Genomic DNA, 20,195 nt, shown 5'->3' with positions numbered 1-20,195 from the left:
AAGTGTTGTCTATGGTGGGGAGTGCTTTGCCTGTGAGGCACTGAACCATATCCACCTCAGAATAAGGTAAGAATTTGGAAGGGATATTTGACTATAAGACATATAAGCAGGATCAAGTCTGCTCCGCCATTCCATCATGACTGATTCATTATCCCTCTCAACCCCATTCTCTTGGCTCCTCCTTGTAACCTTTGACACCCCTACTAACCAAGAATCTATCAACCTCTGCTTTAAATATACACAATGACTTGACCTCAGCAGCCATCTGTGGCAATGAATTCCCTTTAAATTGTGGCAATATTCTCCCTTTACAATCCTTACCTCCAATTCTCTGCTGTCTTGCAGTTGCAAAGGGTTTATTACTTAATTCCTTTATTTTTTTACGGTACTTCTTCAATCCTCGTGTTCCTCAATTTCCACAATGTTTAAGTTCAAGTTTAATTGTCATTCAACCATACATGAACTCCCATGAATACAGCCAAACAACAGCGTTCATCCAGGGTCAAGGGGCAAAACAGAGTACCAATAGTCATACACAGCACATGGCACATATAAGATAGCAAGTGCATAATCTACAACTTTGCCCCATGTTTCCATTGTCAACAGCGTAACTTAGTGGAACTTTCCATTTCCTCCACCCATACTATGTGATTTGGCTATGATAATTCCACAGTCTTTCACGGAATACTCTGGCAAGACAAGGTCAATAACAAATATGGAATAAAAAGACTCACCTTGGAGGAAAGATAGAAGAGTTGAAGAGGTTTCAAGAAGCAATTCCAGAATCTGGGTCTTGGTCACTGAAGGGTCAGCTGTAAAGTACGGGGTAGATGAAATAGGGAAGATCAAGAGGCCAAACAAGATCCAGCATCATGAAGGGGTGCAGAGCCAGAGGAGATTTCAAAGTCAGTAAAGCTATTGAAGGATTTGAAAACATGAGCCACAAGCCGAGTGACAAGATGGCACAGCCACTAGAGATGCTGTCTCACAGCATCAGTGAGCTGAGTTCATTCATGACCTTGGTTGTTATCTACATGGAGTTTGCATGTTCTCCCTGTGACCATGTAGGTATACCTCAGGTATCCTACTTTCTTCTCACATCCCAAAGACGTGTGGGTTGGTACATTAATTGGCCACTGCAAGTTGCGTCTGGTATATAGGTGAGTGGTAATCCTAGGGGGCAGTTAATGGAAATGTGGGGAGGATATAGAGAATATAATGGGTGAAGTGAAGTTGTTCTGTGAGCCAGCATTGACTCATGGGCTAAATTTATCTTCCTCTATCTTGTAAAGAAACAAAATATCATATCAAAGAAGGCACATCATAAAAGTGGTAATTTCAAGTTTTCTTCTTGTAACTAAAAGCTCATAACAAGTCAAAACATCAGAAGCCATTTACACAATTTCAAAAAGGAACAAGATATGCTCTGTTTTCATTTCTGAGATAGCTACAGTTTGGAAGCCAACACACTGTATTGAAATTGTTGGTTTCAAACAAGTTCTGTCTTCCCTTTGCATGTGTTAGACCATACCGGCATTACCTGTTTACCTGTTCATTAAGCTTCAGCTTCAGAAAGCAGGGACTTACCAAAATGTTATGATGACCACCTCTGATTAGTTCAAATTAATCAAATCATATCAACTAGAATATGCAAAGTATCACTAAAATACCCAGGTAACACATCATGCACCATCTCTGTGATTAATCAGCTCCCATCAGCCCTGCTTTTAATGTATATTACATCAGTTTCTCCCAGTGAAGGCATTCCAGGTCCCAGCATGTGACAGATTACCTCAGTTCTTAAAGACTTGTTTAGCACAATTGCTCAGTTGTCACAGGGATAAATCTCTCCATCATTCCCTTGTCCATTCATTCCTCCCCACTAATCTCTCTCCTGGCACTTATCCCTGCATGTAGAAGAAGTGCTACACCTGCCCATTCATCTCCTCCATCACCCCCATACAAGGCCCCAAACAGTCCTTCCAGATGAGGCAACACTTCACCCGCAAACCTGTTAGGTCACATATATTTTGTAGTATTGTATCCGGTGCTCCCAATGTGACCTCCTCCACATCGGTGAGACGCATCATAGATTGTGGGATGGCTTTGTTGTGCTCTTTTGTTCCATCCACGAAAAAGCAGGATTACCCAGTGCCCAAACATTTTAATTCCATTTCCCATTCCCATACCAACATGCTGGTCCATGGCCTCCTTTACAGCCACTATGAGGCCTCTCCAAGGTTGGAGAAGCAAAACCTCATCATATTCTGACACAGTAACCTCCAACCTAGTGGCACGAACATCAATTTCTCCATCTTCTGGTAATTTTCCCCCTCCCCCTTCCCTCTTCTTCAATATCGAAATCTGGACCCCTCTTTTCTCCTCACCTGCCTATCTCCTCCTGCTAGTGCCCCTCCTCCTTCCCTTTCTCCCACAGTTAACTCTCCTCATTGAGGGATCAGCGGTGGAAAGGGTGAGCGGTTGCAAATTCCTGAGTTTAAAAATCTCAGAAGGTCAAAAGCATTCTTTTCCCAACAAATTGATGCAATTACAAAGAAGGCATGACAGTGGTTATGTTTCATCAGGAGTCTGAGGAATCTTGGTATGATACCAAAGACTCACAAATTTCTACAGATGCACTGTGGCGAGTATTCTAACTGATTGTATCAACACCTGGTATGATGGGATGACTGGACAGGATTGGAAAAAGCTGCAGGAAGTTGTATACTCAACCAGCTCCATCATGGGCCTGGCCTTCCCAGCATCGAGGACATCTTTAAAAGGCAATACCTTAAAAAGACAGCATCCATCATTTAGTACCCCCATGCTGTGTTCTCATTGCTACCATCAAAGAAGAGGTACAGGAGCCTGAAGACACATATCAACACTTTAGGGACAGCTTCTTCCCCTCCAACATCAGATTTATGAACGAACAATGAATCCACGTACACTACTTCAATATTTTTGCTCTTTTTTTGCACTACTTGTTTAATTTTTAAAATATATCTCTTATTGTTATTTATAGGTTTTTTTATTATTATGTATTGCAATGTACTGCTGTCACAAAATAACAAATTTCACAACATATGACAGTGATACTAAACCTGATTCTCATTCTCCAGCCCTTTACTTTTTCCACCTATCACCTTCTAGCTTTTGCTTATTCCCCTCCCCCCACTTTCTTATTCTGGCTTCTTCTCCTTTTTACGGTCCTGATAAAGAGTCTCAGCCTGAAATGTCGACTATTTATTCATTTCCGTAGATGCTGCCTGTGTGTGCGTGGCCAAGTGGTTAGGGCGTTGGACTAGCGATCTGCAGGTCGTGGGTTTGAGCCTCGGCCGAGGCAGCGTGTGTGTCCTTGAGCAAGGCACTTAATCACACAATGTTCCAGTCTACCCAGCTGAGAATGGGTGCCGGCAAAAATGCTGGGGGTTAACCTTGCGATAGACTGGCGTCCTATCAGGGTGGAATCTCATACTCTCAGTCACTTCACGTCATGGAAACCTGCATAAGCACCGGCCTGATGGGCCACAAGGCTCATGACAGACTTTAATCTTTAATAGATGCTGCCTGAGTTCCTCCAGCATTTTGGGTGAGTTGTGCCACCCATTCCCCATGATTAGTGCCTTCACAACTGTCTGCCCACATCTCTGAGTATATAAGAGCTGCAGTTCACTCTTTCCTGAGGCTTTACTGGTTTCAAATCCCTCGTCAATGAAGTCATTTCTTCACTGAGATAATTTCAGCTTTAATGGCAGTGTCAATATTGAATGAATTAATGCATAATTCTACATCCATGGAATAACAGAGAATTATTTTGCAATAGCTGAATCTGCTGAAGTGCATATCATATGACAAGCAAGGCAGAACCTTAAACATAGAGCTGTGAGATCCATATAAAATGCCTAATACAATGGAATAGTCATTGGGGCTAGAGGTAATAAAACGTTCTCATACCATTGACTCTCAATCAAGTAACACATTAGGATCAGAGCTGTAAATCTGTTAGGTCCGTCAGCTATGTCAGAAACATTAAACTCCACTGCTCAGTTTAGTACATTATGTGTGATGTGGAAATACTGGGAAATTTCAGCACTTTCTACAAACCTGTTTTGCTTTTGCTCTGTTCTTCTGCTGTGAACAGCAGCACAAAGAAACGTCTTAGCCATGGTTTCTGATGGGAGGCTAATTTGGAAAATGTAGTCAAATATCAGATTACAAAATAAACGAGATCTCTCTAAAGACTTGCCTATCTCTCTTAACTACCTCCCAGGGATATATTACTTACTCGCTAATCACTTCCCCAAAGAGCGGCCTGAAATACTTGGCTAATTCAGCAGCATTCGGTTAATTGAGAAAGACAAAACTGATTTCCAATGGCCTCGCTCCTTATGCAGCACTGCAAGTGTGTAAGGGGGCCTCAGATAAGCTTGTCACTGTTCAGGTGCCCCTCTGGCAGATAATTTCCTCTCCCAATCAATCAGATCTCAAGAACTTTCCTTTGGTAATGGATACTGAGGGAAACAATTTAATTTTCTTTAACATTCGGTTTTACATTTAGTTTGAGGATACAATGTTCATGAGAAGAAAAGTATGTTTTCCATTCAGTCCCTGAATCCACCCCTCAATCATAACAAGTCTGTGTCCTACCCCATCTTCAGAGTCCTCCATAAAATGAGTAATCTTCCTCATCCCAGATTCTGGTGATCCCTGGCAACCCAGTCAAAGTTCAAAGTTCAATGTAAATTTATTACCAAAATATGTATATTTCACTGTATACTACCTCGAGTTTTGTTTCATGCTGGTATTTGCAGTAGTAGAGGGAAATACTCGGTCAAAATTCAGGTCGCCCTTGTTATTTTTTTTACTGGCTCTGATGAAGGATCTTGGATCTGAAATATTAAATCTCTTCCTTATTCCAAAAATGCTGCCTGTTTCCAAGACTTCCTGTTCTTATTTCAGATTTCCAGCATCCGCAATTTTGATTTTTGTTGGTTAATTTTTTTCTCTGACCCATGTACCACAGGGAGGCGCTGTAGGCAGGGAGCACTTATGCTACAAGTGGGTTACCTCTCATATGCTGTAATCTTCTCCCTGCTAGCCTCAAACCTCATATACCACAATGCATATTCTCACCTGCCTGAAGCTCCTCAGTGATAATACCAATTATAGCTTAGCTCAGTGCAAATGTACGACAGGCATATACCACAGAATGCAATGAGTTCAAACAATGGTTTTCAAAGAATTCTCTTTACATCTAGTCGCATCCATACCCACGTGGTTTAATGGAGTTGTCCAGGGCACATTAAGTGCTATAACTTGGAAGAGGGGGCTGTTCTGGATCATATCACTGTCTGCCCTTGTGGATTTAGTGAAATAACCTGGTTGATGGATTAACGAATGCAGTTAAAGAAAGATATTAATTGTGTTTCTTTGTTTGCATCACCCCTCCTCTAACATATCTCATTAATCCATCAACTATATCATTTCGCCAACTTCACTATAAACCTGACTCCAGAGGTTTTACTTTCATCCTTTCCCTTTCCCAGCTTCTCAGCAACATAAACCTACCTTTCTCTCTCTCTCTCTCCCTCTCTCTCTCTTCCCCAATTCTAGTGAAGGGTCTCCATCCTGAAATATTAACTCTGTTCCTCTCTCTACTGATCTCTCATCGATACAGATTCTGTACATAATACCCTCTCTGGAAGGTAACGATGCTGAAGGCTCTGAGAGGGTGCTGGTGGAGGTGGAAAGGTCACAAGAGAATGTATATCTCAGAATAGACTTTGCAAAGACCATTACTGCCATTTAACATTAATGTTTACACATTGGCAGAGAAATGGGAAACATTATGACACTGCTTTCTGAGAGATTGCATCTAATTATGCATGGGGCATCTCCAGTTATGACCAAGCATGAATAATAGAATACTTTGTGAACTATTTCCTGAACTTACCACATTCCTTGTTAAACTGCTGTGGTATTTGTCTGCTGTCCATTGACACCATGCTATATTGTAACTGCTGTTAAGTTTGGTCTGTTCTAGGACAGATAGGAAATTACTACTCAGTTTTATTAGTTTGGAGATTAGCTGGGACAGATCATCCATCAACATTGTATGAGATGGATATCTTGTGAAACACTAACCTGTAGCTAGAAAGGGTTGGAGATAGATTATAGTTTTACCCAAATTTTGTTCATAACAATACAACAAAAGCAAATCACAGCCGTTCATATTCCTAAACCAATGGAGAGCAGTTAAGATTTCATCACTGACAGAGCTTAGCAGGAGCACATGGTCAGAATCTGCATCACCCCTTTTGATTCACGTTAAACTCTCATTTGCTGCATGAAATGTAACCCATATGTGAAGCTGTCAGCTCATCATGAGGTGGATCTTATGATGAGATAAATGCTTCCAAGTGCTTCAGGGCTGCACTATGCACAAAGTAAAGCAATTTACAGACCTGTACACAACCTTTCAATTCAGGTAAGTGGAAGCTAACTCAAACCTTGAACTGAACATTGCAAACACTGTGAAACATTATTGGACGCCTTTGAACAAAATAGAGTACTGTGCCTACGGTGTCATCTAACTGAGAGATAAATCTTCCAATGATGTAAGTGTTTCCAAGTGGTTCAGAGCCCTTGGTTTACAAATATTTACAAACATTTCCTGATAAGTCTTCTTATCAGGAGAACAAACAAAAACTCCTGACACTGGAGATCTAAAATAAAAATAGAAGATGCTGGAAGCACTCAGTAGGTTAGACAATGTCTGTGCCTAGAGAGACAGATTTAATGTTTCAGCTCTCAGACTCTCCCTTGGAACTGATGAAAAGTCTCTGTTATGGAACGCTAACCTAATCCACTTAGCATGTTTATCACTGCAGTCATTTTGAGTTACTGAAACATAAGACAACCATCTGAGCCTTGGTACTTTTGAGGAAAGGTCAAAAAATGTCTGACAAAAGCAAACAATTGGAAAGGATCCTTTGGAAATGTGGGAGACGTCAGGAGTAATGGAAAGCATCTGAATTTTGAATCTATGACTGAGGAGCAAAGATAAGGCGGTGTATGTACAGGGATGATATCCAGCATCCCACTTCAGTTATCTCGTCAACTCTACCAGTGCCTTGTTGTGCTTACCTGCCACCTCGATTTCTTCTCACCAAAGGCTGGGATCATGAGAACAATTGCCGTTCACCCCAAAACAAAATCCTGATCCATAGTCACTAAATCCATCCTCCTTCCTGGCAACTGCTTGAGGTGCAATCTGTCCTTCAACGCCTTAGTGTCATTGTTGACCCCAGCTTAAACCTCTAACCACAAGGAACGAATCTCTTTGTGGCCTTTCCCATTCCTCCCCATCTGTTAAATGCATTTCTGCATTTTTGCAATTCCTTCCTCTTAAGCAATCCCCTTTTTTTCAGCTGTCCACAAATAACAACCATACCTTCTGCATCATTAGGACGGAATCCTGGAATTTCACCCAATAAATACCCTTTTCCCTCTTTTCTTATGGCAGTCATTTAGAAGTTTCTTTAGCATGGCAGTTAGAATGATGATATTACAGCACCAGCGAGTACTTCTTTGGTTTCAGTTTCCGCCACTGCTGTCGTTAAGGAGTTTGTACATTCTCCCTATGTCTGAGTGGGTTTTCTTTGGGTGCTCCAGTTTCCTCTCACATTCCAAAACTGTACAGTTAGGGTTAATGAGTTGTGGGCATTCTATGTTGGTGTCAAAAGTGCACCGACACTTTTAGGCCGCCCAGCACAATCCTCACCGATTTGACTCAACACAAATAATGCAATTCATTGTATGTTTTGATGGTTCAAAATACATGTTATAAATTAATACCTCCTTATGTGTCTCAATATTCAATTTTGGATTGCTCTTTCCGGAGCATTTTACTTTATTCAATGTTCAAAGTATATGCATTATCAAAGTACATATATATCACCATTCACAAATAACTCGGAGATCCATTTTCTTGCGTGCATTCTCAGTATATCCAAGAAGCATAATAGAACCTCTGAAACAGCACACCCAACACAGCAGGCAAACAACCAATATGCAAACGACAATAAACTGTGCAAATACAAAAGGAAGAGGAAAAATTAATAATAATAAATAAATACTGAAGACATGAGAAAAATCCTTGAAAATGAGTCCATAGGTTGTAGGAACAACTCAGTAATGGGGCAAGTGAAGTTGAATGAAGTTATTCCCACTCATTCAGGAGCCTAATGGTTGAAGGATAGTAACTGTTCCTGAACCAGTTAGTGTGAGTCCTGAGGCTCTTGTGCCTTCCTCATGATGGCAGCAGCAAGACGAGAGCATGACCAGGATGGTGATAGTCCCTGATAATGGACACCGCTTTCCTGTGACACCACTCTGTGTAGATGTGCTCAATGGAGGGGTGCGCTTTACCCGTGATGAACTGGGCCATATCCACTACTTTTTGTAGGATTTTGGTATTTCCATACCAGGCTGTGCTGCAACCACCTCAATATACTCTCCACCACACATCTATAGAGGTTTGTCAAAGTCTTACATGACATGCCAAATTTTCACAAACTTCTAAGAAAACAGAGGTGTTGCTATGCTTTCTTCATTATTGCCCTTAAGTTTTAGGCCCAGGACACGTCCTCTGAAATGATAACACAAAGGAATTTGAAGTTGCTGATCCTCTCCGCCTTTGATCTCCTGATGAGAAATGGGTCATAGACCTCCGGTTTCCTCCTCCTGAACTCAGTAATCAGCTCCTTAGTCTTGCTAACATTGAGCGGGAGGTTGTTGCTATGGCACCACTCAGCCAGATTTTCATTCTCCTTCCTATATGCTGATCATCAATACCTTTGATTTGATCAACAAACGTGGTGACATCAACAAACTTAAATATGGCATTGGAGCTGTGTTTAGCCACACAGTTATAAATGTAAAGTAAGTAGAGGACACAGCCTTGCAGTGCACCTGTGCTGATGGATACTGTGGAGGAGATGTTGTTGCAAATCCAAAAATACCGGGGTCTACGAGTGAGGAAATCCAGGATCCAATTGCACGAGGAGGTATTGAGGTCAAGATCTTGAAGCTTATTGATTAGTTTTGAGGGGATAATAGTATAGAATGCCAAGTTGTAGTCGATAAAGAGCACCCAGATATTCTAGGGTTGAGTGTAGAGCCAATGAAATGCCATCTGCTGTGGACCTGGTGTGCTGGTAGGTAAATTGGGGCAGATCCCAGTCACTTCTCAGGCAGGAGACAGGAAGGATGCTACAAAGGTGCATTTTTGTTTTGTAAATGGATGAGTGAGAGGAGGAACTTCATCAAAGAGTAATAATTTCTAGGAAAAAAAATCCTGTAAGATAGAGGAAATAAAGGAGGAAACATAAAGGTGATTAAGTTTTATTGATTTCACAATGAAATGAATAAGATGGACTGACTGGCTTCATCTCTTTGTGACTCAGAACATAAAACAGTATAGCACAGAACAGATCTTTCAGCCCACAATGTTATGCCGATTTATTGCAGTTCATTCACTATTTAGCTCATTCGCTCTGTTATAGAAGAACAGGTGTCCCATTTCCAGGCTGCAGAGCTCCTCTTGGATTCTGGCAACAGGGGACAGAAAGAAAAGGAAGAGACAAATCAAGCACTCTGGGAAAGTACGGTAAGAAAAAGGAGAAAAGGAAGAAAAAGCATTGACCTGCCGAGTGGCAGAAAAGGGACAAGTAGAAAGAGGAAGAGTGAATGAAAAGAAGGCAAGTGACAACCGACGGACAGACACTTAAGGGAGCAGCTGTCCATCTACAGCACTGCCATACCTAACATCTGCCGCCTACAGTCGTACCTCAGCCACAGAAGGATACATCTTTGCTTAGATGACACACTTCATCCAGAGAAAGAGCACTACAGTAACATGGAAGGGAAAGTAGAAAGAAATCTAGTAGTGATTCAGATTTGGCAAATTCTATGCAGACTATGGTCTCAGATAAACCTCCCCACCTTTCAGTTTGAAACTATCCCATCAAAATGTAGAATTCTTGGCCAGAGGACATTGCAATGATCACATTTACTCTGACAGTTCTTTGTCCTTAAATATGGATGCCCGTTAAATCTTTCCTGTTGCTGATTTCTGCAGAATATACTTGGGTTACTGGTTGAAACTGTATGCTACTAAAGGGGATTAATGTTGAATAGGGTTTGTCTAGAAAACCATTAATTACTCTGATAACAAAAGACCACAGATAAAATTTCATTTACATGGAGCAAAATTTGTTGGGTGTTCCTAAATCAACTAGAGTCTGGTAAACTATCCCTGACAGTTAATTCTTTGCACATATTCAGCTGTTATGTTCAAATAACAAATGGAAACATTCTTCCGTTACATGGGTTTCAGAGAGGCCAGCAGATCTGTTTCATTGGTTCATTGCGGTTGCAGATCTTGGGAGGGATTTCAGGAAACTCATTTAGGTTGGTAATTATTCTTAAGGAAAGAAAGAATCTCAGATATTTGGAAAGCCACACCAGTTCATTGCAGTTAAGATCCATCCACATTCTTACGCCAAATTGATGTGGACCAGAAGGCCTCTCAGGTTGCAAGCTGCAAGGTGATAGTCATAAGAACAACACAGTGATGCAGCAGGCAGTACTGCTGCCTCATCACTTCAACAAGTCTTCTGCTTTTGATGCCAACCTCTGGTCTGTGTGGGGTTTGCACGTTCTCCTTGTGATTACATGTGTTTCCTCAGATACTCTGGTTTCCTTCGCATCTGAAAAATGTGCTGGTAGGTTACCCTCAGGGTTCGTGGGGTAGAGGTGCTCAAGAATCAGTGAGGGGTTCGTGGGAATGAGAGAAAGACAAAGTTAAAGGGAGAATGGGAAAGAGATTTATAAAAGTTGAACTTTTGTCTACAAGATAGTTTATTATCTATCTCCAAGGTCTACTGGACTCCCAGAAGCTGGGCAATTCATTCCAGATCCTGCTCATTCCCTTTTTTGCACTCTTTAAATAATCATCCAATCATTTCCTTTCTGAATTTGTTTTCATTAATCCTCCAGAACGTACAGAAAGAAATGCTTTTTTGTCACATCTGGTCCTTTTGCAATTTGACACTTGATTTATAATTATCAACCCTTAACTCTTTCACCCATGTAAATACCTTCTCCTTCTTTTACCTATTAACACTTTTCTTGATTTGTTAATGTCAAATCAGAATAAGAAAGTTGTGCTAAACTTTTGCAAATCACTAGTTATGCCCCAGCTGGAGTATTAGGACCAATTTTGGGTCTTGTGGAAGAATGTTGAGGCCCAAGGGTACACAGAAAATTCATAGAACAAATATATAAGACTTCAGGTCTTTGAAGAGAATAGAAAGTCTAGGATTCTCAAAAATGGAATCAGACTTGATCAATCTGGAAAGGGAGAAACATCGCAGGGCAACCATCTCAGATCCGTTGTGCGAATGATCAACTAGTTCAGCCTTGGGCCTTCTCAATCATTTTTTCAAACATTTCTTCTTTCCCCTTGTTAGCATAAGATGCCACAATAAGAATAAAATTTCAGGGCTTTCTTTGGAACTGTAAGTTGAAAGCTTTTAGGTGAGGAGTCATAAAATTAGTAAGTTAACTTCCGGAAATTTTAGCAGCGACCAACAGTAAGCTCAGCAACAGAAGACTTCTGGTTCATATTCAAAACAACAACAGACATCAATTAGTTTCATTTAAAACTGTAAGCTTATCTACAGCTTCCTTCAGCGTATGCCTGGAGGATCTATGTTCATTTTATGAGTATTTTATATTCATTTTATACTCTCATACAATGAGTTCTTTCAGCATCTGATCCTGTATCATTTAAAAATAAAGGCTCTCAGTTTGAAAGCTCTACAATAGGAAAAATCATTATGTCTATGAGTTGCTTTAATCTGATGCCATTCATACAGAGAATGTTCACATTTAAGATTAATTCCATGCTCAAATTTCAAAAAGATACTAATTTCTCCAGGGCCCACTGTACAATTGATTCGGTACTTTCTGACTTCAGTTAACATTCTATCAGCTTCTCTTATCTCTTCCCCAGTGCATTAATCCACTCATCAACTATTATAGATTTTTTGATGTCACTCTACATCATTTACTGAGGGCTCAAAAGACTTCTTAGCTTCCAATTCTTCCACTCTTGAGAAAGATGAACATCAAAAGATTTTCTCCAAATAAACACACACTGTAGATTTTCACAAATAAAACAATGTGAGGCGTTTTAAATTTAAGAAAACTTTTTCTTGAACACATTTATTGAACTCCAAAACCTGAACACAAAGCACATTGAAAGTTCTTTCCAAAAGTACATCGTCATGTCAGACCTGTCTCTTAAAGTGAAGCCCAACTCAATGTCGCTGGTTGTGAATTATGTACATTTCCACCAATTACATTACCCAACTATATTACCCCAACAGATGTTGAAATACAGACATTTTACCACATCAAACTTATTGAAAAATGTAACACATATAATTATATATTATTTTCTGGTCTATTTTAATATTCCTGCACTAATTTAAACAAGATACTGTAGTAGTTTATAGCTAGCTCTTAAATTACATGATGAGAATTGGTGCTGAGCTTGGGACATGATCTTTGTCAGGAATCCAATATCACTCCACTGTAAGGAATAGTTACTGAAGAATGATCCAATACATTTGGAAGTAAGTGTGACCCTCAGGCTTAGCCAGCACGTGTTTGTCTAGGGGAAGACAGCCTCTGGCCCAGCCAAACTGAGAAATCTCGTTTGTGTGGATGCTGTGTGATGTGTTGCCTGGTTACAAACCTGCACCGCAAAATATCAGATAGTACACCACATGCAATTAAATGATTGAACTTCATAACTCTTAATCTGAATATAGTTAGTAAAGAAAATAAAAAGAAAACAGGCCCACTTTAAGGAAAAAGTCAAAAGTGCACGTTGGAGCTCACCAATACGGCCATTCGTCCACCATCAACCTCCTCCGAGCGTCGCTGACCTTCGGACCCTCGCTTCCAGTCCAATCTGTCCGGTGGTCTACCAGCTCTCTTCACACATGTTTTCCTTCTTCATCTCTCACTGACAAAAGACCACGAAAATCCCTCTTCCAGACCCACAAGAAAGAACAACACCCGTCTCATCGGCTAACATACGTTCCGAAGTCCCCGTTATCTCTGGTCATAACCCAAACATTGCTGCCACAGAGAAACCATTACCTTAGCCTCAGCAGTGAAACATTACAACGTGTTACATAAGAAAGAAAAATGCAAACAAATAAGAAGACATTTTGTCAGGTAGCTGTAGAATGCAAGTATTACAAATGGGTATCAGTTTTTGTGGTAAAATTACTTCCGATTGTTACTTAATCTATTTCTTAATAATCAAAACTACACACTGATCCTTATAAATACACATGAAAACCTAACAGATAACTTTCAACTTGATTGCACAATGGAGTCAGGAGGACTGGGCTTAAATGTTCTGCCTTCTTCAGTATAGTAATTGCACCATCTATTTGTGAAATTATTTCCAGCTGCTCTCCTGTTCATCTCTGTTCCCCAGCAAGCTATTTCTTCCACACTCAAGGAAGATGTCACAGTGGAGTTCTGCTACTGCTTGAAAGGAGTCAATCAAAAATCTGAGCGATGAGCTTGATGAACTTTTGGTCCAGAGGCTTAGTGGTTTGCATAACGTTGTTTCAGCACCAGCAATCATCGATTGGGATCAATTTCATCTCTGCCTGTAGGAAGTTTGGATGTTCTCCATGCCACCATGTGCTTCAGTTTCCCCAGAGGGGTAGTGAGTGGTGGTAAGGTATGTTGCTGTTGAAATACTATGTTGGAGTTGGCTCTGCTTGCGGGGCTGCCTGAACAATCCTCGCTGATTTGATTTGAAGCAGATGACACATTGCACTATATGTTCTGATGTTTTGATGTACATGGGACAAATAAAGCTAATCTTAATCTTTGGTAAGGCTGTTAACGCTACTGAGTAAATGAATAAAGTTAAGGATCTCCCATTATAGAAGGACAAGTAGAAGAGGCTTAGTGATTTTTTCCTGTTGCAACATATCTTCATTGATTTTCAGCTTTGGGTACAGTATATAGATTGAATTCAGCAATGTCTTTAAGATCCATATTAATAAAGGTTGCCACACTTTTCCTTGAATGATTTAGAATAGGAGTAAAATGGCTTCAAAATTCTTTGATGTTGTGGATCAAATTGCCATCCAGTAGAAGAAGTGGTAGATAGGATTTCTGTGTGATGTCAAGGTAGCAAAACATATTTCATTTGGTTGAAGCCTTTGTTGGCTGGAAAGAACTATAATCTACAAACCAGTGAACAGGGATGGAGGCAGCCATATTCTGAGACTGTCCTTGTAGCTGCCATTTTATGAACAGTTTGATGAATTGATTATTGCTCCGGGATAACTCAATCAGAGCAGTTGAACGTGGACACAAGGAGGTTCTGCAAATAATCTGCTAAACCTGAGGCCTCAGATAGGAAACTATTTATTAGGTAAAATGACAGGTTTACAGAAGGAATAGCCTGTGATCTCATTAGCTGGGCCTGCTTGTTGGGTGACCTGGTTGGACCGATTTGAACCAGTCTGAGTTGGACAGAGCAAAAGAAATGACCTAAGGCACAAGGCTGAAGGGACAGCCATAATGCAATACTGCTTGTAGCCTTGGGCCACACAGGTGATTGTGACCTGAGCCGATAGAGGCACTTGTTAGGAAATACAGATTCTCTCTGTGCCTAACTGGTCATTATTATTGAGGAGTAATCCTTGGAACAGTTTCAATAAAGGATTATGTTTTATTTTATTTTATTTTGTTTATTCAGACATACTTCACAATAACAAGCTCTTATAGCCCAATGAGCAAGCACTGCCCGATTTATTTATTTTCATTACCTTTATTTGTCACGTGTACATCAAAACATCAAAACGTACAGTGACATGCACAACTTGGTTCAGCAGCCAACACAGTCCAAGGATGTCTTGGGGGCAGCCAGAAAGTGTCACCATACATCTGGCACCAACACAGCATGCCCAGAATTCACCAACCCTAACCCATACATCTTGGGAACGTGGGAGGAAACAGGAGTACCCAGCGGAAACTCATGCACTCACAGGGAGAATGTACAGACGGTGGCAGTAATTGAACCCAGATCAGTGCACTGTTACACTGACTGTTACATCCTTAACTAGGAACACATCTGGGATTCGAACCCGGAGCCTGTCACACCCTAATACCCCTAGAACAACAAGTTAATTCAGCCATGTGGCCAATTGGCCTACTAACCTGTATATCTTTGGAACTTAGGAGGAAATCAGAGCACAGAGAAGAAGCCCATGTGGTCACAGGAAGACCGTACAAGTTCCTTACTGGCAGTGGCAAAATTGAACCCAGGTCGCTGCCACAGTAAAAGTGTTATAGAAACATAGAAAAAAACACAGAAAACCTACAGCACAATACAGCCCCTTCAGCCCACAATGCTGTGCTGAACATGTACTTACTTTAGAAATTACCTAAGGTTACCCATAGCCCTCTGTTTTTCTGAGCTCCATGTACCTATCCAGGAGTCTCTTAAAAGACCCTATCATATCTGCTTCCACCATAGTCGCCGGCAGCCCATTCCATGCACTCACCACTCTCTGCGTAAAAAAATTATCCCTGACATTCCCTCTGTACCTGCTTCCAAGCACCTTAAAACTGTTCCTTCTCGCGTTGCATTTCAGCCCTGGGAAAAAGCCTCGGATTCTCCACATGATCAATGCCTCTCATCATCTTACACACCTCTATCAGGTCACCTCTTATCCTCCGTCACTCCAGGGAGAAAAGGCTGAGTTCAGTCAACCTATTCCTGTAAGGCATGCTCTCCAATCCAGGCAACATCCTTGTAAATCTCCTCTGTGCCCTTTCTATGGTTTCCACATCCTTCCTGTAGTGAGGTGAGCAGAACAGGAGCATGCTACCATTATTAATAGTTTGTCAAGATACAAAAATAATTTAAGCAAGGCATGATGGGATGTTGGGAGAACACTGGCCCTAAACCATTATTTTCTCCACTACTGGAGCACCACGCCTACAATATGCGGCATCTACAACATACACTGCATTCACTCGTCTAGTGCACTGTTGCTCTGCAAAACTCACAAATGCATAACCTCTAGTATCAAGAAGGACAAAGGCAGAAGGTGGCATGGAAGTATTGCTCCCTGAAGATTTCTCTTCAACCTGTACAGCATTCTGGCATGGAAAACTCTGGCTGTTCCTTCACAGCCTCAGCCTGTAAATCCTCAAATTCCTACCTAGCGGCACTTTAGGGGGAACTTTCTACAGAAGAACTGAAATGATTCGAGGAAGTGACTCTGGTGTTTTCTCAAAGTTATCTCAGAATGGACAGGTTGCTCCAAAAATATCCATATCAAGTCGAGTGAGCTGATGTATGCACAAGTACAGTGAGGTGCAGGTTCAATGAAAAACTTACTTGCATCCATATCACGGGCATGTTGACTCAGAGTATAAATTATACAATTCTGATTGCCATGAAAACCCTATTTTGCTCAGTGATGTCATTTGTTTAAAAAATTGTTTCCCATTACAGTGTACAGACCCACCAATGTGACTGAGACGTCAGACTTCACAGCTCTCTGAGAAAAAGGCTTGGTAAGCCATTCAGTTGAAGGTCAGTTAGGAAGAGGCAGTCATGCCAGCGATATCTTTGAACTCAGACAGAGAACATGCACCATCAGTACTGAATCGAACCATGTCCCTGTCTCTCTCACACACACACACACACACTAGCATGTCTTCTATTTCCATTTGATATGTGTCGTCTCAACAGCTCGTTCTGAACTGCAGTTATAAGCAGCCCTTCATTGATTACAAGGTCTAAAACTCGGAGATTTTTATTCACTACAAGCTGACCATTTTGAACTTAAAAGAACTTAAATATTATGTTTAAGTGGTAGAACACTAGAGAGGAGGGATCTGCTGCAAAGTTTCACAATAGTGAATCAGAATCAGGTTTAATACTACCAGCGTATGTCATGAAATTTGTTAACGTAGCAGTAGTAGCACAGTGCAATACGTGATAATATAGAAAAATAAGTAAATCAATAGGTATATTAAATAGTTAAATTTAAAACAGTGCAAAAACAGAAATAATATTTTTTTAAAAATCATGGGTTCAATGTCCATTTAGACATTCAGATGACAGAGGGGGAGAAGCTGTTCCGGAATTGTTGAGCATGGGTCTTCAGGCTTCTGCACCACCTTCCTGACTATAACATGTCCTGGGTGATCGGTTCCTTAATAATGGGTGCTGCTTTTCTGAGGCATCACTCCTTGAAGATGTCTTGGATGCTATGGAGGCTAGTACCCAAGACGGAGCTGACTAATTTTACGACTTTCTGTAGCTTCTTTTGATCTTGTGCTCCGAAGACCCTCCCCCTTGCCAGATCAGATAGTGATGCAGCCTGTCTGCAGATACAGATACAGCTGAAAACATATCATTATTCTCTCTCACTAGAAGTTTTCTGTTCTATACTTATAGACTTTCTTTAAAACTTGGCTTCCTTGGAATTCTCTCTATATTCAGAATACAGTCCCTGGATTCAGGTAGCTAGTAAAGCAAAAAAAAATGGTTAGAATGGATTTTCAGGAACAATTTCAAAAACCTGATTTATTATAAGTATTTAAATATTTATTGAAAAATAATAGTTTGAAGATGATACAATGAACATGCTAGATGATGTAGATCAAGGCAAGTTTTTCCATCTCTAAAAGGAAAACAAGTGAGAGGATGGAGATACAACATGTCACTCCTGGCATGTGATGTGAAATTTATTAATTTAGCAAAAGCAATTCAATGCAATACATAATCTAACAGAGAGAGAAAAAAATAATAAATAAATAAATAATATTTTTATGAACAAGACAGACAAGAGGTTAATGAGGAAACTGCAGAAACGGTCGGCCATGATCTTATTGAACGCCAGAACCGACCCAAGGGGACTTATGGCCACCTCCTGTTCCTATTCCTCATCCCTTTATTGCTAGACATGTATAAAATTAGGGAGAAAGAAAAGATGTGGGTGTGGCTACAGCTCCCCTTATGAATTTCTGTACTGAATGATACGTTGCTAGTAATATCTTTGCATACAGCTTCATCTGAAGCTTTTGCATGTAACTCTCTTCTGCTACTTAAGCTGTCATGGGCAAAGTGTTCAGAGAGATCTAAAAGTCGAATGGAGTGTACGGAGTTCGATAGTAGATTGAATTAACAATTCCAGTTGTTGTATGGTGACTGTCTGCATTCCTTTCACTAAAAAACTAATGCAGAAATGATTATGACATCTCAAGAATGTGCTTGCTTTATTCTAAATGCATTGCAAATATTGTCTTATCTGCTCTACTTAAGGGTTAAAACAAAAATTCCAGTCTGCTTTGTGATGGTAAAGAGGATTTTCAGCATATTTAAAGCAAAAGGCATGTCTGTCTATGTTCCAGGCCAAAACATTTGATATAACCATATAAGGGCTTCAGTTTTGGAAATTTCAAATTAAATTTCTACTTTCAATACCTTCTAACACAAATAACGAAGTTATTAATATAAAGCAATTTGTTTGTGGAAAGCACCATGCAAATTTTATGCTGTTATTTCTCAAATTGATATCCATAAGATACACTATTGTGTTATGAGTTAATTGCATTCTTGAATACTTCACTTATCACCATCAACACAAGTGTTGTTGTGCTGAAAGTTCAAGTTATTTTAGTTTTATTCAAAATTATTTTTGTTTTGCATAAATAATTCACAGAGTACATTGATTACTAATACAATGCATATTCTGAGCCAGGGAGAGAGAGGGAGGTAATATCTTCTAGGAGTGAAATTAGGTGTGCAGAGTCTCAAAAAAGAGTTAAGAGTTGGTTCTGTCATATATAGCATGTCCTAGCTGATATGTAGTTCCACTAAAGTCAAAGCAACTGAATAAGGCCAAACACACAATGCTGTGAAACCACCAGTTTTGCCATGCCACACACAATAATCTGATACAACATCTTTCAACTGCTGTTTAAGTGTGAATGCTTTGGAGCAAATGGATTAATAGCTGTGCTGAATTAACACACAGAGGAATACTGTATTGAACAAGCCAGCAAATGCCAGCAAAAATACCTAACGTTACTTTATAACAGGAGTTCCCAAACTGTGGTCTACAGACTCCTTGCTTAATGGTAATGATCCATGGCATAAAAAAAAGGTTGGGAACCCCTGCTTTATAATCATCTCTACACAATTTAGTTTTTTAAAAACTAATTCAGATTCATTACAGGTTAGTCATTTTTTAATTCTTCAGCGACAGCATATTGAAAGTAAATCCAGAATGATGCATTCTTTTCTTATTGTTACTCATTAGTACATCTGTGGAACTTTTTCTGCCCGCTACCCTTAGTGATAAAACTGTAAAGGGAAGGCAGGGCTGCCTACACTTTTCCTGTCGGTCTACTTAAGCCAGTGGTGGGAAAACACTTTTGACACAAAACAGGCGGGATGCTGCACAGGCTGTCAAAATTGTATCGGTTAACTGATAATTTGAATGAGGTTAAGACTATAATTAAATCCCTATTAGTTGGGGGCCTTTTGTTCAGCACCCAAAGCTTTGAAAACTGGTTGACTTGGCTCTTGTTTACTGAAGGACTGTTTCACAAATACTCTGCAAATGCAAGAGTAATCTGTAGTCCTGAAGGCTGCGATCTGTTGAAAGTTCTTGTGATGTTTGCAGAGAATTGGCAGCGATGTGGTGCAAGTAATTAGACACTGACCTCGAGAGCCCAGATTCTAACTGGCCGTGGTGTATATTGTACTTCCCATTAGTCCAATGTGTTGGTCAACTGTTTACAGAATCTTCATTAACTGAGATGGTTACGAAATACGGGAAACTCAAACAGGGTATCAATAACCTAGATAAGACGGTCCATCTGTGCAATGATATTGGTGGAAAGTGAGCTGCGGCAAGACAGAGCAGAACGCGCAAGCCAAGGGGAGTCAATGTATTGAAGAGCTTTCGCTTGTCTTCATTCCTCCTTCGGTGCACAGCCATATAATACCACTACAAGGATACCACAAGAACCAAAGGCCTCCGAGAAGGTGAGAAGCA

This window comes from Mobula birostris, chromosome 18, assembly GCF_030028105.1.
Source record: "Mobula birostris isolate sMobBir1 chromosome 18, sMobBir1.hap1, whole genome shotgun sequence".
In the NCBI taxonomy this organism is placed as follows: Eukaryota; Metazoa; Chordata; class Chondrichthyes; order Myliobatiformes; family Myliobatidae; genus Mobula; species Mobula birostris.
This window is presented reverse-complemented; position numbering follows the sequence as displayed.